General features: G+C 49.0%; 1 pseudogene; it reads left to right on the top strand.

The window, feature by feature from the left end:
- The window catches only part of LOC140418112 (rho-related GTP-binding protein RhoG-like), a 32791-nt pseudogene extending 6641 nt beyond the window's left edge, over window positions 1–26150 (top strand).
- The last annotated feature ends 671 nt before the right edge of the window (window positions 26151–26821 follow it).

Genomic DNA, 26821 nt, shown 5'->3' with positions numbered 1-26821 from the left:
AGACATCCTCGAGCAGATAGCTAATGTCACTGCAGAAGCTGTTAACCAGATAGAAACTGAGATGGTCGCTATAAGAGTGGTTGCTCTGCAGAAACAATGGCTCTTGATTTCTTGTTAGCTGAAAAGGGAGGCACTTGTGCCCTGATTGGAAGTGACTGTTGCACGTACATCCCTGATAACTCAGAAAAAATTGATAATCTGGTGGATCACATTCGTAGAGAGGTGACAAGATTACATGAAAATGAGGGAGAGGACTTTGGCTTTGGGCGGTTAGGATCGTTAGGATTGTGTTCTGGATTATAATCACCATTGTAATCTTGTTTGTCGTATGGTTACTGTTTTAATGTTGCGCAAGATATTTTTATTGTACGAACACGGGAACAGCCCTAGCCACCTTGCCTCCTTGCTACCAGGCTCATAACACGCAGGGAACTGTCATACGTCCGTTCCCCTTGCATTATAACGCACCCTACACGATAATTTACTAAAAGGTGTTGATCAAAAGATCTACAAGGAGGGAATTGTGGAATGGAAATTAACGAGTTGCCAACTTAGAAGCATGCTGGGAAATGCTTGACTATATTTCAACACTGCTTTTGAATGAAAAGAAGTAGGTCAGGTAACATAAATGAAATACTGCTTAATATTCTGGTCTCGGCCTTATTATGAAATCACATTGTCCTCAGAAAGATATTAAAATGTCTACTCGAGTTGTTTTTAGCCAAGGGCAAGAACATACATACTACATGTTTCACCTTACGTACTTTCCAAGGTCTATTGAATATAAACATGCCTGTTTACTTCAAGCTGTTATTTCAGACTATAAAAACATGCAGTCTTCAATCGAATCTCAGAATGCAGTGCAATGGCTTTGCAGCTGGAAAACTCTCTCTCCGCAAATATATTTGTGTAAATAAATTTCCTTAAATCGAACCTCGAGGAATTTGTTTATTATAATTTTCACGACACATATTCTCTTCCACTCAGTATTTATCAAAATCAGACTGTTTGGAGGTGACTGTGTCGATAAAACTTACTTCTTGTACCAGTCAGCCTTACTTGCTGCTAGCTGAATCAAAGAACCTCATAGGACCAGGAGTAGGCCACACACTCTCTCGTCTGCTCTGTCATTCGGTAGGATCATGGCTGATCTGATCATGGCCTTAACTCCACTTTCCTGCTTGCTTCCATAGCCCTTGACTCACTTAACAATCAAAAATCTGACTAACTTATCTTTGAGTACATACAATGTCACAGCCTCCATTGTTCATTGGGGAAGAGAATTCCAAACACTAATGATCCTCAAAGAAGACATTCCTCTTCATCTCTGTCTTAAATGGGACTTCCCTTATTTTTAAACTGTTTCTCTTAGTTCTAGATTCCACCATGAGAAGAAATATCTCTGTCAAGCCCCTCAATATCTTATATAGGTACAAGAAGATCACCTTTCATTCTTCTAAATACTAATGCGTATAGGCCCAACCTACTCAAGCATTGCTCAAAAACAAACCCTTCCTACCTTTCTTCATATGGTCCGTAAATTTGACTGATACAGTAGATCCCTTCATCCAAGTCATTAATATATATCGTGAATAGTTGAGTTCCCAGCACTGATCCCTGTGACACTCCACTAATAATAGTTTGCCATCCTGAAAATGACCCATATATCCTGACTATCCATTTCCTGTTGGTTCGTCAGCCCTCTATCCATGCTAATATATTAACACAACATCATAAGCTCCTACGTTGTGTTTAGCACAATATCAAATGCTTTCTAGAAATCTAAGTGCACTACATCTACTGGTTCCCCCTTTATTCACCCTGCTTGGTGCATCTCAAAATTTGTCAAACAAGATTTCCCTCTCACAAGACCATGCTGACTTTAGAAAATCATAATACTATTCAACAATGGACTGAAGCATTTTCCCAATCACACACCTTAAACTAACTGGCCTGTAATCCTCCTGCTTTTTGTGTCCCTCCTTTCTTGAACAGTGGTGCTTTATTTGTGGTTTTCAATCCGCCTTTCCAGAATCCAGGAATTTAGGAAGATTACAACCATTGTATCTGCTATTTCTGCAGAAACTTCTTTTAAGACCCAAAGAAAAATGTCCCGTGAATTTGAACTCCTTATGTTCCATTTGTTTTCCCATTGCTTCATCTCTAATGATAATGATTGTTTTAAATTCATTCTTTTGCCTCCTGATTTTCTCCTAGGCATGCTTTTTGTGTCCTCTGCTGCATAAAGGAGGGTAGGGAAGGTTGGAGCTATATATAACCGGGGCCAGGACAGTGTTCCCACTGAACATCAACGACTTGTCTGATATTTTTTCAATAGCTTAAAAAGTTAGATATATAGTTTAATATATTATGAGCATGAAATATGAACCAGGATTGCATAACTGCAACATCAAATGTCTTGCAATATTATGCCGTAATTCCCAATATTGCTGAACACAATAGCTTTTATCAATTTGTAGTGCGGCATTATCATAAAGTCTATACCAAGCATTACAGCTAATCTGACACCATGAATGAAAAATGAGCAATGGAAATACCTTTCCTAATAAATTTTGTCTTAAGCTTGTCAGAAATATGTATTAGTGAAGGATTGTGCAATGAAGCTGTCCTTGATATAAGTCAATTCTTCTCTCCGACATGCACTAACCTCTCTACAGCCTCTAAGAGTCTTCTATGAAATGAATTTGGGGCAGTCATAATCAATTTCTGGTAGGGGCGAATGAACAATAGACAATTCACCATGGTGTGGCTTGGTTTGGCATTACGTTGGTAATCTTGCTCAGAAAAGCCAAAAGGGTGGCTTATCTATTTAGTGGAAAAATTCTCAATGGAGTACTTCTCAGGTTGGGAAGTTTGAGAAGTGTTAATTTGCATCTGAATACTACATCAGACCTGAGTGTGCTGGATGCTAGTGTTGTGATTATTCATAAAATTAAATTATACTGTTCATAATCTATAATCATTGTTACGACTTCCCTCGGAGTTTGACCATTTAGGTCTCTTCCAAATGCTGCTTTTATGTTTGACAACGTTGTGCAATGTACAGCAGTGATGAGGGGGATTATTTTGTGGGACACGTGGTTGGGAATTCCAGATCCATTAGACACCTGCATCTCGGCTTTAGCAATTCTACAGTTACTCAACTATTAAACTGGTGGATTTTACTTGCATTGTGCAGGTGTGTTGGGGTGACTACTATCCTGTCACATTGATGGGAGCTGGTTGAGCATCCAATCATTAAAACTACTTGGGCTCTCTGGATAAATGTTGCAATTGATCATATTTCAAGTACCCAGACATTAATGGAGTCCTTTTCTATTTTTGAATAGTAATCCAGTACTCTGATGACAACTTATGTACCATTAACAGTACCAGGGGTATGAGGGAAGTCAGCCACTGTTACAAGTCCCCAGGTCCTCCCCTGCTGAATGTTGAAGCCAATGGAGATGATGATGAAATCTTTAGTTCTGGGTGTGTGTACCTTTGACTGGGAGATTCAGGAAATGCCACTTGTAGCAGACTGAAAGGAGCCAGTGTCAAGGCAAAAGAGCTACTGGGAACGCACATTCCTTTGGTTCTGCACGAGACTGCAGAGGTTTGCATCAGCTCACCTGGAGTCTCCTGATCTAGCAGTCCATATTTATTCAAGGAAACGATCTTGGTCTATAAGGCTTGGGTATAACCTTTGAGCTGTATACTTTACCTGCTGCTTTCTAATAGACTCAGATACTGCTCATCATGCTGGTTCTTGAGGCAGTTGATTTTGTGCTAGTTCTTCCCTAATCCATATTAAATTAGATATAACAGCATATATGATTAGCAAAAATAGTTTACCGTGGAAAAAAAGGCAAAAAAAAGACATGGGGCGAAATTCTCCCCAAACGGCGCGATGTCCGCCGACTGGCGCCCAAAACGGCGCCAATCAGACGGGCATCGCGCCGCCCCAAAGGGGGCCGAGCCCCAACATTGAGGGGCTAGGCCGACGCCGGAGGGATTTCCGCCCCGCCAGCTGGCGGAAACAGCTTGTGTTGCCCCGCCAGCTGGCGCGGAAATGACATATCGGGGCGGCGCATGCGCGGGAGCGTCAGCGGCCGTTGACAGTTTCCCGCGCATGCGCAGTGGAGGGAGTCTCGTCCGCCTCCGCCATGGTGGAGACCGTGGTGGAGGCGGAAGGGAAAGAGTGCCCCCACTGCACAGGCCTGCCCGCGGATCGGTGGGCCAGGCCACCGTGGGGTCACCCCCCGGGACCAGATCGCCCCACGCCCCCCCCCCCCAGGACCCCGGAGCCCGCCCATGCCGCCTTGTCCCGCCGTTCAAAAGGTGGTTTAATCCACGCCGGCGGGACAGGCAATTTATTGGCGGGACTTCGGCCCATCCGGGCGGGAGAATCCAGCGGGGGGGCCCGCCAACCGGCGCGGCCCTATTCCCGCCCCCGCCGAATATCCGGTACCGGAGACTTCGGCAACCGGCGGGGGCGGGATTCATGGCAGCCCCCGGCGATTCTCCAACCCGGCGGGGGTTGGAGAATGACGCCCATGAATTGAAAGCTGGAGAGACACTGAGATGTGTTGAGTGGAGTCAGGAGATATTGTCATGAGAATGTCGCTTTAAGAAATGTTTGGCTGCTCATGTTACTGCAGTGATGACAGAGTGTGGGTGGAGCTGAGCTCTGGCTCTGCTTTTTAGTTTCACTTTGAGAAAAGCTTGAGCCTGTCTGTGTTTCTTTGGTTTCGTTTTCAGTGTTGGAGCTGAAGCCAGACAAAGCAGGTGTACTGTTGATCTTTCTGCCATGAAACGACTATCTCTTGATCATTTGGTGAATGCAGAATTATAAATGTTTTCAGTAATGAATGTAAACCTGATGTGCTTCTGTTAAAAGGTGTTTATTTTGTCTTCTGCATGTTGATTGGGAAGTTATTAAGGATTACTTAGTGTTGTATTCTTTGGATGTTGTATTTGAATTAATGGTTGCTAAGATGTTCACTGTATGTTTTAAAAAGGTTAACTTGAGTTCATAGAATAAACATTGTTTTGCTTTAAAAAATACTTTTCCATTTCTGCTGTACCACACCTGTAGAGTGGGCCATGTGCTCCCAATATCACAATCTAGTAAAAGTTGTGGGTCAGGTGAACTCCATGATACACTTTGGGGTTCTCTAAACCCTGCCCCATAACAAATTGGGGGCTCGAGGGAGATAAAAGTCTATCTATTGGATTGGCTTAGTGAACTCAAAGATAGTGAGGGGTGAGCGTAATGTGGTTGCTTTTTAGGTGTGGTATTCCAGTTTAAGTGGCGGGGGTGTGTTGTGGACAATGGTTCTTTCAGAGGCTCTGATGTTTTGGGGGGGAGTGGAGAGGGTCACACACAGTCCTTTACAGACAGAGACTAAAAGCAGACTGTTAGATTTGCCAAAAACAAATGCAGTTGACATTACCTGACAAAATGCAAAAAGATGAGGTAATTATGGTGGTGGCTAAGCATTCAACGTTGCCTGAGATACAGTTTGATTCATTGGAAATGGCAAACATTCAGTTACAAATTAAACAAATGGAACATGAGAGAGAATTAAAGCAGCTTGAATACGAAAGAGATAGAGAGGAAAAAGAAAAGGAGAGAGAAGAAAGGAGAAAAGAAAGAATAGCCGTAGCAGAACAAAAAGAAAGAGAAAGGGAGATACAGATCAGGGAAAAAGATAGAGAGAATTTGAACTGCAGAAAATGGCCATGAAACATGACAGTCAGTTAAAATTGGTGGATGTAAAGGGAAACGTACAGTTGGAGGATAGTGATGAGGATAGTGAGAAAGAGCATCAAAGTCGAAGGCTTGGTGGGGATCTATTTAAATATGTCCATGCAGTGCCAACGTTTGATGAGAAGGAGGTAGAAGCCTTTTACATTTCATTGGAGAAAGTAGCTAAACAAATGAAATGGCCACATCTATTACTGATTCAAACAAAGCTGATAGGCAGGGCTAGTGAAGTGTTTGCATCATTACCGGAGGAGGTATCTGGGACGTATGAGGAGGTGAAAAAATCCATCTTAGCTGCATATGAACCGCCTACAGACAAAGGTTTAGAAATTTAAGGAAAGAATTTGGTCAAACATACATGGAGTTTGAAAGGATAAAACAGAGTAATTTTGATAGGTGGATAAGGGCTTTGAAAGTAGACCAAACGTATGAAGCTCTCAGAGGAATTATACTTTTGGAGGAGTTTGAAAATTCAATTCCTGATGTAGTGAGAACTCATGTGGAAGAGCAGAGGGTTAAAACTGACAGGTTAGCAGCAGAAATGGCAGATGATTATGAATTAGTTCATAAATCAAAGTTTGGTTTCCAACATCAGTTTCAGCCTGTGAGGGATAGAAACTGGGGACATGAGAAATACTCAAGTGGTAAAGGTAAAGGTGATCTGATGGGAGATAATAAGGAGAGTGTACCACAGATTAAAAAGAAAATCCAGGAGGGTGGAAAAGAAATGAAAAGTTTCAAATGTTTTCACTGTAATAAACTAGGCCATGTAAAGTCACAATGTTGGTTGTTGAAGAAAAGCACTGGGAAGGCTGATGTGGTAAAACAGGATAAGACAGTGGGGTTTGTTAAAGTGATAAAGGAAAGCCCAAGTGAAGCGAAGGAGGTGCAAAAGATTGTACAGCCTGATCAAGAGGTGATTGATAAGAAGGTGTCAGATGTCTTTAAAGAATTTACTTGTGTGGGTAATGTTTCTTCATGTGTATCAGGAGGAGCAGGTAAAGAAGTCACAATTTTAAGAGATACGGGAGCTAGTCAATCTTTAATGCTAAGCGATGAGGAGTTACATAGTTTGGGAAGAATGTTGCCAGAAAAGGTGGTAATATGTGGAATTCAGGGTGAGAGGAGTAGTGTTCCATTATATAAGATAAGGTTGGAAAGTCCAGTGAAGAGTGGTGAAGTGGTAGTAAGAGTGTTGCTAATTGTGTTTCTCTTAATTTGGCTCTGCAGATGGCAGCCAATATGGTTGCCTTCCTTAATTCTAATTATGTTTGCTCTAGAGTCGCCAGGTATCTTTCGATACCGCCACAAGGTTCAAAACCGAATACTGATCAAAGACTCGATACACCAGTTAGTAGTTCAAACTCAGTGCTCATTTATTTACACACACAGTCAAATATACTCATGCATAAAACTCTACAAACTAAACCAGCACTACTGCTAAAAGCCTATACTTAGCTTCGGGCACCCACTCAGTCAGAGGAACAATGGCCGTTGTTCGGTTCTGAGGCTGCTGGGGTCAAATTGGTACGGAATAACAGCTAGGAGCGTCTGTCTCGTAACGTGCGTTGACCTTGGACTTACTTGATCTGATGTTGCTGTTGGGCAGCTCTCTCTTTGGTGAGAGCCGGGGTCGCAAGAGAGCGATTCTCTCTTGGGGGATTCTTCTTATACCCAAAAGGGGCTTTGCGTGCTTTTGGGCGGGCCTTGAACTTGGCCCCAATTAATTGGGCCATTTCCCAATCGTTCTCATCGATTTCCTCCAATAGAGGAGTGGGTGCCCTGATTGTTGGGTGTGTCCTAGGTGCCCATTGGCCTGCTTTGTTCTGGTCTCCTCTGGCGCAAATGTTACCTTTTTGTTCCCGGGGATGGCTCATTAGTATGGAAATGGTTTGCAGTATCGGTCTTGTCTGGGAGCTATGGCTCCAATCAACGACAAACCTTGCACCTGCTTGCTTTCTTAGTATTGTTCATTTTCCCTGCAATCTTTGCAAAGTGTCCATTTTGTAATCGGGAAGTGGCCATCCCAGATGGCCATATACCCTCCTTGTGATCCTGAAAGCGAAGTGTGAAGGATCACATTACTGCGTCATCTTCGTTCTCTGACCAAGCGGGACACCTGTAAGCAGTTCATGGGCTCTACACTGCCCTATCCTATGAAAGGCAATTCTTTACCTAAAATCAGTTTATTTACATACATCAGTATAAAACTCTACGGGGCGCTATGACTTTCAGGCATGCATTAAAAAATTTAAAAAACTGGAACCTCTAACTATTCTCAATAAACTATCCTCACTCAAACAATCAAAAATAATCTACAACACATTAAATGTACAAAATAGCAGCAACACAAGTTTCTCTGGCCAGGCAGTCAGACACCGAGGTTTCCATTTCTTTATTGAACAAAACACACATAAAGAGAAGCGGATGCACTTTAATTCATGTCAAGGGGTTTGGGGGTTTGGTGAAGTCTGAAAATAGGGGGCCTAAACCAGGGTGCGAGAGCGGTAGGCTCTCTTTCACAATTTTCTGATTCTAAGTGTCTGCACGACACTGCAAAGTATCGCCAGTACTATGAGGGCTTCTACTATGTAGGATAGTGAATACCAGGTGATACATTTATCACACCAGGTCGGGGTATCGTTAACTGTCTTAGGACTAACTATCTTGGGGTTCTGTGTATGGCAGGGGTGGGAATCATTCACGGCCTGTGTGGTAGGGGTCAGGGGGGTAGTGTCCGCGCGCAACTGAAGGGATCCTGCTAAGATCCAGGTTGTCTTCATCTTTCTGTCTTTCTGTCTTCTTTGTCTTCCTCTGGGGTTCCTGAGGTTCTGGAGTTCTATGGACACGAGCATATCTGTTATTATCTTGTTTAAGATCTCGTATGTCTGACTGTCTGACCTTTGGTGCCAATTACCCATTATGATTGGTCACCATCGGTGACACCCTCATTTTTTTTTAAACCAAATATTTGAGACAAGACATCCAAGAAAAATACTGACATAGTGCGGGCTGTCTCACAGCCTGTGCGATCTACCATCCTAGTGTTTGAGGATGTAAATAGCATACGGAAGGAACCTAAGGGTTGCCAAAACCAAACAAAAGAATTTCGAGCTGAAAGTGCCAAAATGGAGTGCGTATGGGCCGCGGCAGGTAAGAAATGGGTGGAATCCCCGGGTAGGACGGTGATCAGTGCCATTTGCGCTCTATCCGAGCGTAGCTGACCAGAGGGAATTCCTCAGGCAGGGTCGGGACCAGTGCCGTTTCTCCACTGCCTGAGCGACTGGCAAGAATGGGTAAGAATGTGGTCGTCGTGGGAGCTGCCTTTCGTGATCGAATCAGGAGAGTGGTGTTCTGTCGACAAACTTGTTCCTCTAACAGTCATTGGGCGTCTAAGGGTGGTGGCGTGGGGCCATGAAAAACTTCCAAATTTACACATAACAAACATGTACATTAAACAAACAAACATGGTGCAGGTTCCATCAGAAAGGACACCGTATCTCTCCATCGGTTCTTTTTTTCCATCATCTGGACACGTCATTGCTCAGTAGCGAACAAGGTCGCAAAGGGATTCGTTTGGTGGGAGTCAGACTCTATGTCATCATCCTCTCCCGGCTGCCATACTTTTTACTGGAGTAGTTTGGCTAAAGCTGCTTGGGGCGAATTGGGGTCCATCTCACCATTCCGGATGAGCCTGAACGAATTGTCTCGGTGCCAGAATCGTGTGTCGAGGTTGGAGCTGGTAGGTTGTAATCCGTAATCGTCGGGCGGTGGGTCTGGGTCAGGGGCTTTGATGTATGTGATTTCAAAGGGGTCACTGGAATCACGCTCGGATTCGCTGGGAGTGGGGCCTGGTGCAGGGGTATAATCATAACGTGGTGTGCTGTGGCTGTCGTCATTGCTATCGCTATAACTGTCGCTGTCGCTGCTGGTTGAAGGAAGGGAGAGGCGGAGTCATGCCTCTGGGGGTGGAGTTGAAGTTGTGTCTGAGGATGGGCTGGACTTCCTGGGGGAGGGTAGGAATACGTCATCTGTGGACGGGGCGTGCTCGTCTGCTGCTGCGAGCAAGATGTTGTGTGAATGGTTCTGCGAGCCATCAGCCTTAAGCTAGTTTATGTGGAACCACGCAGACTTGCCACTGGGATATGTAACCTTGCATACCGAGGGGCTGACTGTCCGAAATGGAGTACGGTCCGGAAAATATGGGGGAAAGGAATGAACTGGGGTTGTATAGGGAAAGCATCACTTGCTGCCCTACTACAAACTCGGTGGCGTGTACCTTTTTGGCGAAACAAGCCTTGCTTTGTTTCCTCCTGGTCCCAAGTCTCACAGCTGCTGCGAGTTCGGCTGCCTTTATATTCTCTATTAACTGTTGTACAGCATTTTCATGCGTGAGGGCTGTGACTGCGGGGCTGGCCAAATCCCACCCTAATAAATACTCTGTCCCTTTCATGGGGCGTCCGGTCATGAGAGTGTGGGGGGTGTATCCTGTGGACGTGGATACCGTGTTTCTTCGGAACATTAAAGCAATAAGGGGAACTGAATCCCAGGTGCTGTCGTTCTGTTGCACCATTTTCCTGAGGGTGGCTTTTAGAGTTCTGTTCATTCTCTCTACAATGCCGCTTGACTGGGGGTGGTATGCTATGTGAAATCTTTGCCTGATTCCGAAAATTGTGAGGACGTTTTTCATCACTTGTCCTGTAAAATGGGAGCCTTGATCGGACTCTATACTGCGTGGGAGGCCCCATCTTATAAAGATGTGCTGTGTTAGTATTTTACCTGTTGTCTTGGCCGTATTCGTTCTCGATGGAAAAGCTTCCACCCATTTTGTGAAGGTGTCGGTTGTCATAATATACATCAGTACATTATGGTGCAATCACATACACACACTGATGGACATGCAGTAGGACCAACCAGCATACATAACACCGCAGCCAATCACCAGTGAGAGCACAAGCACTATAAAGACAGGGGACAGGAGAGTTCCCGCTCATTCTAGCAGCAGCCAGCTCAGAGCACAGAGCTCACAGCATGCATCACAGACATTCACCATGTGCTGAGTGCCTCACCATAGCCAGTGATAGGAAAGGGTCCACAGTTAAGCTGGTATTGCTTATACCCACGTTTACAGTATGTTAGCATAGTTGAACAGTTAATAAAATAGCGTTACACCACTTCCAGCATTGTTGGCTTGTTTGTGAACCAGAACACCCAACACGACATCGATGACCACTAACACATACTTATAACCATTTCTGCAGGGGGGTAGGGGTCCTATGTAGTCTGTCTGCAAATTCGTCCAGGGGCCATTATCCAGCTCGGAAGGTGTGGATCTTGGTTCTTTTGACTGTAATGTCCCGTCCCTGTAAAAGAAGGATCCAACGGGCTGCGCGGATTTGGCTGACTGTGCCGTCTTTAAGTCGACCGTCTAATAATAGCTGTGTTGGGGTGTGTTCAGTGAGAATGGTGATGGGATTGAGTCCTGTAATGTAGGCAAAGTTCTGTATTTCCCAAAAAACTGCGAGCAGGTGCCTTTCGCAGGCAGAAAATCCTTGCTTGCGTGAAGCGTATGCTACGGGACGTAATTGGTCATGACGTTCCTGGAAGAGCACGGCCGAAAGGGTTCAGTCGGTGCTTGCAACTTCAATTGGGTACGGGGAAAGTGGATCTGGGACCTGTAGTGCGGGGGCTGTGCAGAGTGCTCTTTTTAAAGCGTCCACGGCATCCGTGTGCTGTGGAAGCCATTCCCAAGGTGCCTTATTCTTGAGAAGATCGGATAGGGGCACTGCTTTTGTGGCGAAACCATCGATATGGTTTCGGCAGTAGCCAACCAGTCCTAAAAATGACCAGAGGGCTGAGACATTGTGGGGAAGGGACAATTTGACGATCGAGTCAATTCTCTTTTGCTCGATCTTGCGTTTACCATGTGTGATTACTGTACCCAAGTAAATCATCTTTTCCTGCAAAATCTGGGCCTTCTTGGGGTTGGCTTTACATCCAATTTCTTTCAGGAGTACTAGGAGTTAGGTGAGAAGCAAAATGTGCTCTCCCTTTGTGTCTGTCTGTATTAGCAAGTCACCTACATACTGGACTAGACAATTGGGTTGGGAAAATTTTGCTAGTCCATTTGCCAGCTGTCGGTGGAAAATGGAGGGGGAGTTGTGGAAGCCTTGTGGAAGGCACATCCATGTATACCGTTGTCCCTGGAATGTAAAGGCGAATTTGTACTGGCACGCTTTATCCAATGGAATGGACCAAAAGCCGTTACTAATGTCCAAAACCGAAAACAATTTTGACTGGAGTCCCTGTTGAGCATGTTCTTGGGACTCGTGGCTACGGTGGAGGCTGCTACTGGGGTTACTTTGTTCAGTTCCCGGTAATCAATGGTCAGTCGCCATGATCCATCGGGTTTCCTGACAGGCCAAATTGGTGCGTTGTTTGTGGAGGCTACTGATCTGAGTACGCCTTGGTCAAGTAAACTCTCTATTACCTTTGAGATTTCTCCCTCTGCTTCCTGGGGAAATCCGTACTGCTTCTGGGGTCTGGGGTTGGGACCTGTAATGTTCACAAAGCCAGCCAATTTGCCACAGTCGTGCTTGTGCTGTGCAAATGCTGCTTTGTGTTCCTGCAGGACTGCCCTAACCTGTTTGCCTGCACTAATGGCTCGAGGGTCGAACCAGAAGTCTCCTACTGAGTTAATCCTGTTTTCATATTCTCCAACTGTGAGCGTGGCGGGGGCTCGTGCTGCCTTTGCCATTTTCCAAACACACTTGTTTACCGGATCAAAAGAAAGGTTGTGGGAGCTCATAAAATCGATCCCTACGATATGTTCTGCTGTCTGGGGCAGATCAACCAAAACTACGGGGTGCGTAGTTGTGATGTTCCCTATTTGTATCACTACAGGGGCTGTGATGTGTCCCTGTTGTAAATGACCTGTAAAACTGCTGAGTGTGATGGTGTCTGTTGTGGGCCAAGTGTCTCGTTGAAACATCGTGGAGGAATTGAGTGTGGTGCGGGACCCTCCTGTGTCCCAAAGAAATTCTACGGGGTGTCCCCTGACTTTGCCTGCTACGATTGGTTTACCGGACTTGTCCCAAAGGGAGTCGCAGACCCAAGTTGGGGAGCCCGAACACCGTCAGTCGGTGCCGTTCATGTCTATGTTCTCTGAACGGATGCTAACGCTATGGATTGGCTTTGCCCTATTCTTATTTAGGGTGCCTGTTTGTTGGTTTCTCGGCTGCTTTTGGGGCGCTTGACACTCTCGTGCAAAAATGTCCTAACTGTCCACAGTTGTAACATTCCTGGGGTTTTGGCTGTGGTGGGCTGTTCCTGCCCTCATTTACCCATGTGGGGTTCTGGTGCGCTTTAACTGGATTCATATCTGCCTGCTGTTCATCTGGTTTTATAAATGCGGTTTTGCCTTGGACTGATTGTTCCCAAGCGCGGGACAATCTCTTCAAAACCCATTTCTCGTTGTGCGCCTCGTCTGAGGGGTCGTCATTTGCGCAAGCTCTCTGTCCTGCGTCTGTCGCGTGAGAGACTAGGATGCGAGTCCATTTGGCCATATTATCCGCGGACAAATGGGCGCGGGCTAACTCTCCGAAAACTGTTGTGAAATGCATCCACAAGTGTCCAGCAAACACTGTGGGGTGCTCTGTCTTCTTTTGCCTACACTTGTCTAGGCCTTATACGAGGTCTCCTCTGTTATAGCTGATCGCATCTAGGATCGCTGTGTGCATTTCTTGGAGTGTGCCTCCTCCTACATTCTGTGGGTCGGGCAGGGTTGCCACGACTGAAGGGTCGAGGCTTAAAACTGTGAGCTTCACTTGCTCCTTTCCGTCCAGGCCGTACATGGTAGCCTGCTGTTTAACTCTAGCGAAAAACTGGTGGGGGTCTGATGTGGGAAGGAACGGTGTAATTTTTCCACACTCGTCCCGTAATTGGGTCACGGTAAACGGGGTTGTATACAGGAAATCTGCGTTTCCTTCTGCTGCGGCCCTGCGGTGTGTGGTTACAGGGTTCATGGGGGTGTGTTCTGCCTGTTCAGTTGGGGGTTGGGGTGCTTTTCTCTTTTGGGGTTTTTCTTGCGTACATGTCCCATGTACATATCTGTGGGCAGTCTCATTTAACTCCTGCCAATCGGGGCCGTTTTCCTGGTCTAATTGGTGTCCAAACGTATTTTGAAACCCATTCTGGACAGAAAGCAGAGATTGCAATTCTGCAATTTACTTCCAGCACTTTGCATGATCTACGGAGCTCTGCCTTTGTTCCATCGTGGAAGTGTGGAGCGCTGGTAGGGCTGCTTTCAAATCATTGCACTTTTGCTGCAATTTCTCTACCTGTTGCTCGGTTTCTTGCCTTACCAAGGCCGCACGTTGCGTGTCCTGGTAGGCCTTATCATATTGCGTCTGAAAACTACTCAAATGGGTGAGACAAGACTGGTGTGCCCACTTGGCATCATCCACCTCTCTGTCCCTTACTGCTAACTGTTCTCTCAAATCTTTATTCTCTTTCTCAAACTCGCTCACATCTCCCTCACTATTCCTGTCTCTCTCCTCTATCTCTCTACGGAGCGTCCTAACAACCTCCTCTGTGCCTCGCAATTGTGCCAAGCAGGACACGATTGCCATCGGCTTGCGAGATTTCCCTAAGCTCTTCTTGTGGATCTCTGACAGGTTCTCCCACCAAGTATGTCCTGTACTCCCGCGACCTGTTTCATCATTCGTGCAGAATTCGCTCCAAAGGGGCCATCCTTTCCCTTTGAGGTACTTTCTGATTTCCTCTTCCCTTAAGGGACACTGTCCTACTCTACTGGTCGCTGCGACCTCAAATTCCTGGGGGTTCATAAGGCTTTCCATTGCCTTCGTTGCCATTTTATCTATCTGGGTTCTCTACTGAATTTGGAACAGGGGGTGGTAAAGTGATGATGTAAACACAGGTACGGCTTACGCTAATTTCCGGCCTACAAAACTCCCGACAGTTTTACGCAACAAAATCTCTCAGGTTTACCTTTTGTCCCTGTTAGTACGCATGCATTAACACAATTCTGAATCACGGAGGTTTGATCAGTATTGTTCTTACACTTGTGGTTTTGCTGTTTCTAATTGGATTCCAATTCAAATTTGGGTTCTCTCGGAGTGGTTAGGCCACTTCTAAGTCAAGTCCCGGTGGAGTTGCCAGTAAAATGTTGCTAATTGTGTTTCTCTTAACTTGGCTCTGCAGATGGCGGCCAATATGGTCGCCTTCCTTAATTCTAATTACGTTTGCTCTAGAGTCGCCAGGTATCTTTCGATACCACCACAAGGTTCAAAACCGAGTACTGATCAAAGACTCGATACACCAGTTAGTAAGTTAAAACTCAATGCTCATTTATTTACACACACACAGTCAAATATACTCATGCATAAAACTCTACAAACCAAACTATCACTACTGCTAAAAGCCTATACTTAGCTTTGGGCGCCAACTCAGTCAGAGGAACAATGGCCGTTGTTCGGTTCTGAGGCTGCTGGGGTCGAATTGGTACGGAATAACAGCTAGGAGCGTTTGTCACGTAACGTGCGTTGACCTTGGACTTACTTGTTCTGATGTTGCTGTTGGGCAGCTCTCTCCTTGGTGAGAGCCGGGGCCGCAAGAGAGCAATTCTCTCTTGGGGGATTCTTCTTATACCCAAAAGGGGCTTTGCGTGCTTTTGGGCGGGCCTTGAACTTGGCCCCAATTAATTGGGCCATTTCCCAATCGTTCTCATCAATTTCCTCCAATAGAGGGGTGGGTGCCCTGATTGCTGGGCGTGTCCTAGGTGGCCGTTGGCCTGCTTTGTTCTGGTCTCCTCTGGCACCGGGGTGTCTGTCTTGGTATTGTTTACTTAAATGTTACCTTTTTGTTCCCAGGGATGGCTCATTAGTATGGAAATGGTTTGCAGTATCGGTCTTGTCTGGGAGCTATGGCTCCAATCAACAGACAAACCTTGCACCTACTTGCTTTCTTAATATTGTCCATTTTCCCTGCAATCTTTGCAAAGTGTCCATTTTGTAATCGGGAAGTGGCCATCCCAGATGGCTACAGGAGTAATAGAGAAACTATTGTGTCCAGGAATACAGTTTATCTCGGCTCACAGATGGAAGTGATGTCTACTGTGGTTGATAAGCCAGTGGAAAATCAGACAACTGAAGTTTTGAAGGATGAATATCCTGGAATCTTTTTGGATTGTGTAGTAACAAGGTCGCAAAGTCACAGGTTAAGACAAGAGAAGAAATCAAAGAGTGAAGATGAAGTGGAAGTGCAGTTATCAGAAACGATTTTTGATCAGATGGTTGAAAAAGAACAAGAACAGGTGGAGGATGAGGCGGATATTTTTCGTTCAGGAAAATTGGCGGAGTTACAACAAAAAGATGTAGAAATAAAACGGATGTATCAGAAAGCATACACGGAAGAGGAATCTGAGTGGATACCAGAGTGTTATTACCGTAAAAGTGATGTCTTGATGAGAAAATGGAGATCTTTACATATGCAGTCGGATGAAAAGTGGGCAGAAGTTCATCAAGTAGTATTGCCGGTAGGGTATAGAAAGGAGGTGTTGCGAGTTGCACATGAGGTACCAGTGGGAGGTCATTTGGGAATAAGGAAAACTCAAGCTAAAATCCAAAAGCATTTTTATTGGCCTGGACGACATAAAGATGTAGTTAAATTTTGTCAATGATGTCACACATGTCAAGTGATAGGGAAACCTCAAGCAATGATAAAACCAGCGCCCTTAATACCCATTCCAGCATTTGAGGAACCTTTTACAAGGGTCCTAATCGATTGCGTAGGACCGTTTCCTAAAACGAAAAGAGGGAATCAATATCTTTTGACTATAATGGATGTATCTACTAGGTTTCCAGAGACCATTCCAGTACGTAATATTACAGCTAAAAAGATTGTGGAGGAGTTACTTAAATTCTTTACTAGATATGGACTACCCACAGAAATACAATCGGATCAAGGATCAAATTTTACCTCAAGGTTAATCAAAGAAGTCATGGACAGCTTAGGAATAAAACAACTTAAATCAACTGCGTACCATCCAGAATCGCAGGGAGCGTTAGAAAAGTGGCATCTGACATTAATGACAATGTTGAGGGCTTATTGCCATGATTATCCAGAGGATTGGGAGAAAGGAATTCCATTCGTACTGTTTGCAATTAGGGATGCATCTAATGAGTCAACCAAATTCAGTCCTTTTGAACTAATTTTTGGTCATGCGGTAAGAGGACAACTTAAATTGATTAAGGAAAAATTGGAGAGTGAGAAATCAGAACTTACATTATTAGAGTATGTGTCTAATTTTAGGGAATGATTAAATAGAGCAGGTGAATTGGCTGGACAACATTTAAAAGTTGCACAAAATGTGATGAAACGGGTAGCGGAAAAGAAATCCAAAGTTCGTAGTTTTGCCAGTGGAGACAAAGTTTTAGTGTTGTTACCAGTGGTAGGTGAACCTTTAAAAGCAAGGTTTTGTGGACCTTATCAGATTGAAAGGAAATTAAGTGAGGTGAATTATGTGGTTAAAAACACCAAATAGAAGGAAGACTCACCGAGTGTGTCATGTGAATATGCTTAAACGGTACTTTGAAAGGGAAGGGGAGAAAAAGGAGGTTTTAATGATTTTTTAAAAAAATGTTTTTATTAAGAATTTTTCAAGAATATTTTCCACCTTACAAACATACCCCCCCGCCGCCCCGTAACAAAGAAAAGAAAGAGAACACCCTCGTGGCAAGACATTAACATGGCAAGTCAATAAGATACAGAACTATGTACATTGGATTCTTCCCATACATGTCAGTTTCCGGATCATTCATGTGTTTTCTTGCTCAAATGCCCCCCAAAGGAACCGCCCTTCCCCCCCCTCCCCCCCCCCCCCCCCCCCCCCCCCACAAACGATGCCCCCCCCCTTCTCCCCCCCACCCCCCTGGGTTGCTGTTGCTGCTGTCCGACCTTCATCTAACATATCATTTATCCAGGCCTCCACGCTGGGGGGGCTTTGCTTCCTTCCACATTAGCAAGATCCTTCGCTGGGCTACTAGGGACGCAAAGGCCAGAATGCCGGCCTTTTTCGCCTCCTGCACTCCCGGCTCATCCACTACTCCAAATAGTGCTAGCCCCCAGCTTGGCTTGACCCGGACTTTCACCACCTTAGATACTGTTCCCGCAACTCCCCTCCAGAACCCCTCCAGTGCTGGGCATGACCAAAACATATGGACATGGTTCGCCGGACTTCCTGAGCACCTCCCACATCTGTCCTCCACCCCAAAGAACCTACTCAGCCTCGCCCCCGTCATATGTGCTCTATGAACCACCTTAAATTGTATCAGGCTAAGCCTGGCACACGAGGAAGCGGAATTAACCCTACTTAGGGCATCAGCCCATAGCCCCTCCTCAATCTCCTCCCCCAACTCCTCCTCCCATTTACCCTTCAGCTCCTCTACCAAAGCTACCCCTCTTCTTTCGTCTCCTGGTATATTGCCGACACCTTGCCCTCTCCAACCCATACGACCAAAATCACCCTATCTTGAACCCCCTGTGCCGGGAGTAGCGGAAATTCCCTCACCTGCCGCCTCACAAACGCCCTCACCTGCATGTACCTGAAAGCGTTTCCCGGGGGTAGCCTAAACTTCTCCTCCAGTGCCCCTAAGCTCGCAAACGTCCCGTCAATGAACAGGTCCCCCAATCTTCTAATCCCTGCCCGACGCCAGCTCTGAAACCCCCCCCGTCCATCCTTCCTGGGACAAACCGATGGTTGTCTCTAATTGCGGCCCACACCGAAGCTCCCGTCGCACCCCTGTGCCGTCTCCACTGCTCCTAGATCTTTAGCGTTGCCGCCACCACTGGGCTCGTGGTGTATCTTGTCGGCGAGAGCGGCAGCGGTGCCGTCACCAGCGCCCCCAGGCTCGTTCCTTTGCAGGACGCCATCTCCAACCTCTTCCACGCCGCCCCCTCTCCCTCCATCACCCACTTACGGATCATTGCCACGTTGGCAGCCCAATAGTAACCACCCAAGTTCGGCTACGCTCCAAGAACCCCCTCCTTACCCGCGGGGTCTTGCTCGCTCACACAAATCCCATAATGCTCCTGCTTACCCTCTTAAAGAAGGCCTTAGTAATCACAATTGGGAGGCATTAGAATACAAAAAGAAACCTCGGGAGGACCACCATTTTAACCGACTGACCCTGCCCGCCAGCGAGAGTGGCAACATGTCCCACCTTTTAAAATCCTCCTCCATCTGTTCCACCAACCGCGTCAAATTAAGTTTGTGCAGTGCCCCCCAGCTCCTAGCTACCTGAATCCCCAAATATCGAAAGCTCCTTTCCGCCCTCCTCAACGGTAGGTCGTCTATCCCTCTTCCCTGGTCCACCGGATGGATCACAAAGAGCTCACTCTTTCCCACATTGAGCTTATAGCCCGAAAAGTCTCCAAACTCCCGTAGGATCTGCATTACCTCTACCATCCCCTCCACTGGATCCGTCACATACAGCAACAGGTCATCTGCATACAACGACACTCGATGTTCCTCTCCCCCTCGAACCACCCCCTTCAATTTCCCCGACTCCCTTAACGCCATGGCCAAAGGTTCAATTGCTAATGCAAACAGCAGAGGGGACAGGGGGCACCCCTACCTCGTCCCTCGATACAGCCGGAAATACTCCAACCTCCATCGGTTCGTGACCACACTCGCCACCGGGGCTTTATACAGGAGCTTAACCCATCTAATAAACCCTTCCCCGAACCCAAACCTCCTCAACACTTCCCAGAGATACTCGCACTCTACCCGATCAAAGGCCTTCTCCGCGTCCATGGCTGTCACTATCTCCACCTCTCCCTCCACCGATGGCATCATTATCACATTTAGGAGCCTTTGCACATTAGTGTTTAACTGCCTACCCCTTACGAACCCTGTCTGGTCCTCGTGAATCCTCAATCCTCGTGGCCAACATTTTTGCCAGCAGCTTAGCATCTACATTAAGGAGCGAGATCGGTCTATACGACCCACATTGCAGTGGGTCCTTAACCCGTTTCAAGATCAAAGAGATCGTTGCCTCCGACATTGTCGGGAGCAGGGTCCCCCCCTCCCTTGCTTCATTGAAGGTCCTTACCAGCAACGGGGCTAACAGGTCTACATACTTCCTGTAAAACTCCACCGGGAACCGATCCGGCCCCGGGGCCTTCCCTGCCTGCATACTCCCGAGTCCTTTAACCAGCTCTTCCACCCCAATTGGCGCCCCCAAACCAGCCACCTCCGGCTCCCCCACCCTTGGGAACCTCAATTGGTCCAAGAATCGCCGCATCACCTCTTTTCCCCCTGGCGGCTGGGACCTATACAGCACCTCATAAAAGGCCTTAAAAACCTCATTCACTTTCCCCGCACTCCGCACCGTAGTTCCCCTGCCATCTTTGACTCCGCCTATTTCCCTCGCTGCCATCCTCTTACGGAGCTGATGTGCCAGCATCCGACTCGCCTTCTCCCCATATTCATATATCGCCCCCTGTGCCTTCCTCCACTGTGCCTCTGCCTTCCCTGTGGTCGACAGGTCAAACTCCGTCTGGAGACTTCGTCTCTCCCTGAGTAGTCCCTCATCAGGAGCCTCTGCATAGCTCCTGTCCACCCTTAAAATGTCCTCCAGTCACCTTTCCCTTTCCCTACCCTCTCTCTTCACCCTATGAGCCCTGATGGAGATTAGCTGATGGGTGTCAGTAACTGAACTTCCTCTGAGGCGAGGCGGTCACTTCCTCGAATCTGTAAGCGGAGTGAGAGGCGAGTGGAGGAGATGCGAGGTTGCTGACGTTGAGGAGCTGATAATCGTGGCCCAGGGGTGCAGAGCATTAAGTGTGTGGTGGTGGGGGATGGTGCCATTGGAAAGACCTGCCTGTTGATCTGTTACACCACCAATGCCTTTCCAAAGAGTACATCCCAACCGTCTTTGACAACTATAGTGCGCAGATCACGGTGGACAGTCGGACAGTTAGTCTGAACCTTTGGGACACTGCGGGTCAGCAGGACTATGATAGACTCAGGACTTTGTCCTACCCCCAGACCAATGTCTTCATCATCTGCTTCTCCATAGCTAGTCCCCCATCGTATGAGAATGTCCGCCACAAGTGGCATCCCAAGGTGACCCACCACTGCCCAGATGTGCCCATGCTCTTGGTGGGCACCAAGAAGGACCTGCGGAATGACCCGGTGTAGCGCACAAAGACTCCATGAGACGAATATAGTGAAGTCGATGAGGCTTTATTAAGCGTGTCTGTTCCCCAGCAGCTCGATAGTAAACTGGCCTGCGGGGGAAGACACTGGCTTCTTATACTCCGCCTTCAGGGCGGAGCTTGAGGTCAACGGCCAACCAGGACCCGGGATCTGTCAGCCAATGACATTAGGGCTTCCAGTCCCACATGACCCCCAATACATACTACCACATTCACCCCTTGTCAAAAATGAACCCGGCGGGGTGATGCTTCGTATGGTGGTAAGGGTTTACAGGGCTGGTCCTGGGAGGATAGAACATTCACATGGTAGTACAGTATTGGACAGTTTAGTCCTGTTGTAACTATTTACAGGGGGTGTAGGAAAAAAACAAAATGTTCTTTGAACAGTCCATCTTTGTTTTACATCGACGCCACGAGTCGGTCGGGTGGTCTGGTCGTCCGTGTCGATCGCCTCGGCCCCGGCGGTGGTGGTGGTGCTTGTACCAGTGTTGTCGCCTCCAGGAGCTGTACGGTTTCAGCTGTCGGTGCAAAAGGGAGGGGGCGGTCGCGGGGTGCGGCGGTGGCAGGAAGGGGGGCGGTTGGGTTGATGGTGTCGGGGGGGTGTGCGTGGTGCCGGTGGGCGCCAGATCCCGCAGGGAGACCGTGTCCTGTCGGCCGTCGGGGTACTCCACGTAGGCGTACTGGGGGTTTGCGTGGAGGAGGTGAACCCTTTCGACCAACGGGTCCGCCTTATGTGCCCGCACATGCTTTCGGAGCAGGATGGGTCCTGGGGCCGCCAGCCAGGTCGGCAACGACGTTCCAGACGAGGACCTCCTAGGGAAGACAAGGAGACGCTCGTGAGGCGTTTGATTAGTGCTTGTACATAATAACGACCGGATGGAATGGAGAGCGTCCGGGAGGACCTCCTGCCACCGTGAAACTGGGAGATCCCTGGACCGTAGGGCCAGTAGGACGGCCTTCCAGACCGTGCCGTTCTCCCTTTCTACTTGCCCGTTCCCCCGGGGGTTGTAGCCGGTCGTCCTGCTTGAGGCTATGCCCTTGCTGAGCAGGAACTGGCGCAGCTCGTCACTCATGAAAGAGGACCCCCTGTCGCTGTGGACGTATGCGGGGTAACCGAACAGTGTGAAGATGCTGTTCAGGGCTTTAATGACTGTGGCCGCGGTCATGTCGGAGCAGGGAATGGCAAAAGGGAAGCGGGAGTATTCGTCCACTACATTAAGAAAATATGCGTTGCAGTCGGTGGAGGGGAGGGGCCCTTTGAAATCGAGACTGAGGCGTTCAAAGGGGCGGGAAGCCTTAATCAGGTGCGCTCCATCTGGCCTGAAAAAATGCGGCTTGCATTCCGCGCAGATGTGGCAGTCCCTTGTGACTGTACGGACCTCTTCTAAAGAGTATGGGAGATTGCGGGACTTGATGAAGTGGTAAAACCGAGTGACCCCCTGGTGGCAGAGGTCCTCGTGGAGGGTTTGGAGGCGGTCAATTTGTGCGTTGGCACATGTGCCGCGGGATAGGGCATCGGACGGCTCGTTCAGCTTTCCGGGCCGGTACAAGATCTCATAGTTGAAGGTGGAGAGCTCGATCCTCCACCTTAAGATCTTGTCATTTTTAATTTTGCCCCGCTGTGCATTATCGAACATGAAAGCTACCGACCGTTGGTCAGTGAGGAGAGTGAATCTCCTGCTGGCCAGGTAATGCCTCCAATGTCGCACAGCTTCCACTATGGCTTGGGCTTCCTTTTCCACTGAGGAGTGGCGGATTTCTGAGGCGTGGAGGGTTCGGGAGAAAAAGGCCACGTGTCTGCCCGCTTGGTTAAGGGTGGCCGCTAGAGCTACGTCGGAGGCGTCGCTCTCGACCTGGCAGGGGAGGGACTCGTCGATGGTGCGCATCGTGGCCTTTGCGATGTCCGCTTTGATGCGGCTGAAGGCCTGGCAAGCCTCTGTCGACAGAGGGAAGGTCGTGGTCTGTATTAGAGGGCGGGCCTTGTCTGCGTACTGGGGGACCCACTGGGCGTAGTACGAAAAGAACCCCAGGCAGCGTTTCAGGGCTTTTGGGCAGTGCGGGAGGGGAAATTCCATGAGTGCGCGCATACGTTCGGGGTCGGGGCCTATTATCCCATTGCGTACTATGTAGCCCAGAATGGCTAGCCGGTCGGTGCTAAAAACGCACTTGTCCTCGTTGTACGTGAGGTTCAAGGCTTTGGCGGTCTGGAGGAATTTTTGGAGGTTGGCGTCGTGGTCCTGCTGATCGTGGCCGCAGATGGTTACATTGTCGAGATACGGGAACGTGGCCCGTAACCCATGTTGATCAACCATCCGGTCCATCTCTCGTTGGAAGACCGAGACCCCGTTTGTGACGCCAAATGGGACCCTTAGGAAATGGTATAATCGCCCGTCTGCCTCGAAGGCTGTGTACTTGCGGTCACTTGGGCGGATGGGGAGCTGATGGTAGGCGGACTTGAGGTCCACGGTGGAGAAGACTTTATACTGGGCAATCCGATTGACCATGTCGGATATGCGGGGGAGAGGGTACGCGTCTAGTTGTGTGTACCTGTTGATGGTCTAGCTATAGTCAATGACCATCCTTTGTTTCTCCCCTGTCTTCACTAATACCACCTGCGCTCTCCAGGGACTATTGCTGGTCTGGATTATGCCCTCCTTTAGTAGCCGCTGGACTTCGGACCGAATGAAGGTCCGGTCCTGGGCGCTGTACCGTCTGCTCCTAGTGGCGACGGGTTTGCAATCCGGGGTGAGGTTCGCAAACAAGGACGGGGGTTGCACCTTGAGGGTAGCGAGGCCGCAGATAGTGAGTGGGGGTATGGGGCCACCGAATTTAAACGTAAGGCTCTGTAGATTACATTGGAAATCTAATCCCAGCAAGGTGGGGGCACAGAGTTGGGGAAGGACGTTAAGTTTGTAGTTTTTGAACTCCCACCCCTGCACCATTCGGGTAACTATGCAGAATCCCTGGATCTGTACGGAGTGGGATCCTGCATCTAGGCAAATCTTTTGTGCGCTGGGATAGGTGGTCAAGGAACAGCGTCTTACCGTGTCGGGGTGTATAAAGCTTTCCGTGCTCCCGGAGTCGACTAGGCATGGCGTCTCGTGGCCGTTAATTAGGACCGTTGTCGTCGTCGTCTGGAGTGTCCGGGGCCGAGCCTGATCGAGCGTAACCGAAGCGAGCCATGGTTGTAGTAGTGGGGTGGGGTCCGTTGTTGCCGTCCAAGATGGCGTCGGGGATGGACAAAATGGCCACCCCCATACATCGCACGTGGCTGGGGGGTCACAAGATGGCGGCGGGGGTGGACAAAATGGCCGCCCCCATGCGTCGCACAGGTCGGGGGCGGTCCAAGATGGCGGCGCCCCTCCTCCCCTCGTGGTGGTCGGGACCCAAAATGGCGGCGTCTGCGGGTCGCACAACGGAGCCCCTCCTCCCCTCGTGGTGGTCGGGACCCAAAATGGCGGCGTCTGCGGGTCGCACATGGTGTGCTGGGGGGTCTGGGGAGAGCTAGGACCGCGAGCGCTAGGACCGCGCGGAGCTCCCTCACCGCGAGCGCTAGGACCGCGCGGAGCTCCCTCACCGGGGACAGCGGTGGTCGGGGTCCAAGTAGGTGGCGACAGCGGGTCAGGCGTGGGGCGCGGGACGGGGGTGAGGGTGGCGTTAGGGACGCAAAAAACCCCCTCCTCTCCGTGGAGAGTGTTGGCCGGGACCCAAAGCGGTAGCGCCGGCGGCGGGTCGTACATGGGCTGCGGGGAGGGGGGTTGGGGAGCGTAGGCGGCGTGCAAGGCTCCCAGTTCTCCCGGGACCGCGGTGGTCGGGAACCAGAGCGGCTGCGCCTGCGGGTCGCACATGGCGTGCTGGGGGGGTTGGGACGCATAGACTGCTTGTAGGGTTCCCTGTGGCCCCGGGACGGCGGCGACCTCGCGAGATCGGCACACCACCGCATAATGGCCCTTTTTCCCGCAGCTTTTGCAGATGGCTGCGCGGGCTGGACAGCGCTGTCGGGGGTGTTTCGCCTGGCCGCAGAAATAACAGCGGGCGCCCCCGGTGCGACTCGGCATTTGGACTGCGCAAGCCTGTGGGGTGTCCGGGGGGGGGGTAGGGGGTTTGCCTCGACGGGTACGTACGGGGCCCAATGGGTCGCCACGCGGTCGGGGCCGCAGGCGCGGGTATTACGCGCAGCCACGTCTAGGGAGGCTGCTAGGGCCCGTGCCTCTGAGAGTCCTAGCGACTCTTTTTCTAGAAGTCTTTGGCGGATTTGGGAGGATTGCATACCTGCCACAAAAGCGTCGCGCATTAACATGTCCGTGTGTTCGTTTGCATTCACCGACGGGCAGCTGCAGGCTCGTCCCAAAATCAGCAGCGCGGCGTAGAACTCGTCCATCGATTCTCCGGGAGCTTGCCGTCGTGTCGCGAGCTGGTAGCGAGCGTAGATTTGGTTAACTGGGCGAACATAGAGACTTCTGAGTGCTGTGAACGCCGTCTGGAAATCGTCGGTGTCTTCAATGAGGGTGAAAATCTCCGTGCTCACCCTCGAGTGCAGGACCTGCAGTTTTTGTTCGTCTGAGACTCGGCCGGTGGTCGTTCTGATGTAGGCCTCGAAGCAAGTCTGCCAGTGTTTGAAGGCTGCTGCCGCATTCACTGCGTGGGGGCTGATCCTCAGGCATTCTGGAATGATCCTGAGCTCCATAGTCCTTTTTAGGCACGCTTAATAAATTATAGCGCACAAAGACTCCATGAGACGAATATAGTGAAGTCGATGAGGCTTTATTAAGCGTGTCTGTTCCCCAGCAGCTCGATAGTAAACTGGCCTGCGGGGGAAGACACCGTCTTCTTATACTCCGCCTTCAGGGCGGAGCTTGAGGTCAACGGCCAACCAGGACCCGGGATCTGTCAGCCAATGACATTAGGGCTTCCAGTCCCACATGACCCCCAATACATACTACCACACCCGGAAACCATTAAGAAGCTGAAGGAGCAGAGCCTGGCACCGATCACGCAGCACCAGGGCAACGGGCTGGCCAAGCAGATCCAGGCCATGAAGTACATGGAGTGCTCAGCTCTCAACCAGGAAGGAACTCCCACCTTGATTTGCCGCACAGTCAGGACATTTGCGAAATCAGTGACTCTGGAATATCACTAACGCTCGTTGGGAAGAAATCTGCTTCGTCCAGTTTGAAAAGGATTAGCCAGATTGACGTCTCCAATTGGACTGGTTCCTATTTTCCCCTCCCTCCCGCATCAATCAAACATCCAGGAAACATTTGAGTATTTTGGGATGAGTGTGGGAAGGGGTCCTCATTGCTGTCCTTGTCCCCTCCTCACTTTGCTGAGCAGGCTGACCCTGTGGATCCTCCATCCTTTGGCCTTCCCTCCCCAGAGCTCATTCCAGCTGGGCATTCCCTATATTCCTTTTCCTGGAATAACACGTTCCTGAGGGATTGTCCACATCTCCCTGTTGGATGAGTCCCACCTTTTAGCCGTAGTAAAATGGATTGGCCATGATAAATTGCCCTTAGTGTCCAAAATTGCCCTTAGTGTTGGGTGGGGTTACTGGGTTATGGGGATAGGGTGGAGGTGTTGACCTTGGGTGGGGTGCTCTTTCCAAGAGCTGGTGCAGACTCGATGGGTCGAATGGCCTCCTTCTGCAGTGTAAATTCTATGATGAAGCTCTCCCCTGACCACCGCCTTCAGCGCATCCCATACTACTCCCACCTGCACCTCCCCATTGTCGTTGGCCTCCAGATACCTTTCAATACACCCCCGCACCCTCCCGCACACCTCCTCGTCTGCCAGCAGTCCCACGTCCAACCT

Source organism: Scyliorhinus torazame, chromosome 5, assembly GCF_047496885.1.
Source record: "Scyliorhinus torazame isolate Kashiwa2021f chromosome 5, sScyTor2.1, whole genome shotgun sequence".
Classification (NCBI taxonomy): domain Eukaryota; kingdom Metazoa; phylum Chordata; class Chondrichthyes; order Carcharhiniformes; family Scyliorhinidae; genus Scyliorhinus; species Scyliorhinus torazame.
This window is presented reverse-complemented; position numbering and strand designations above follow the sequence as displayed.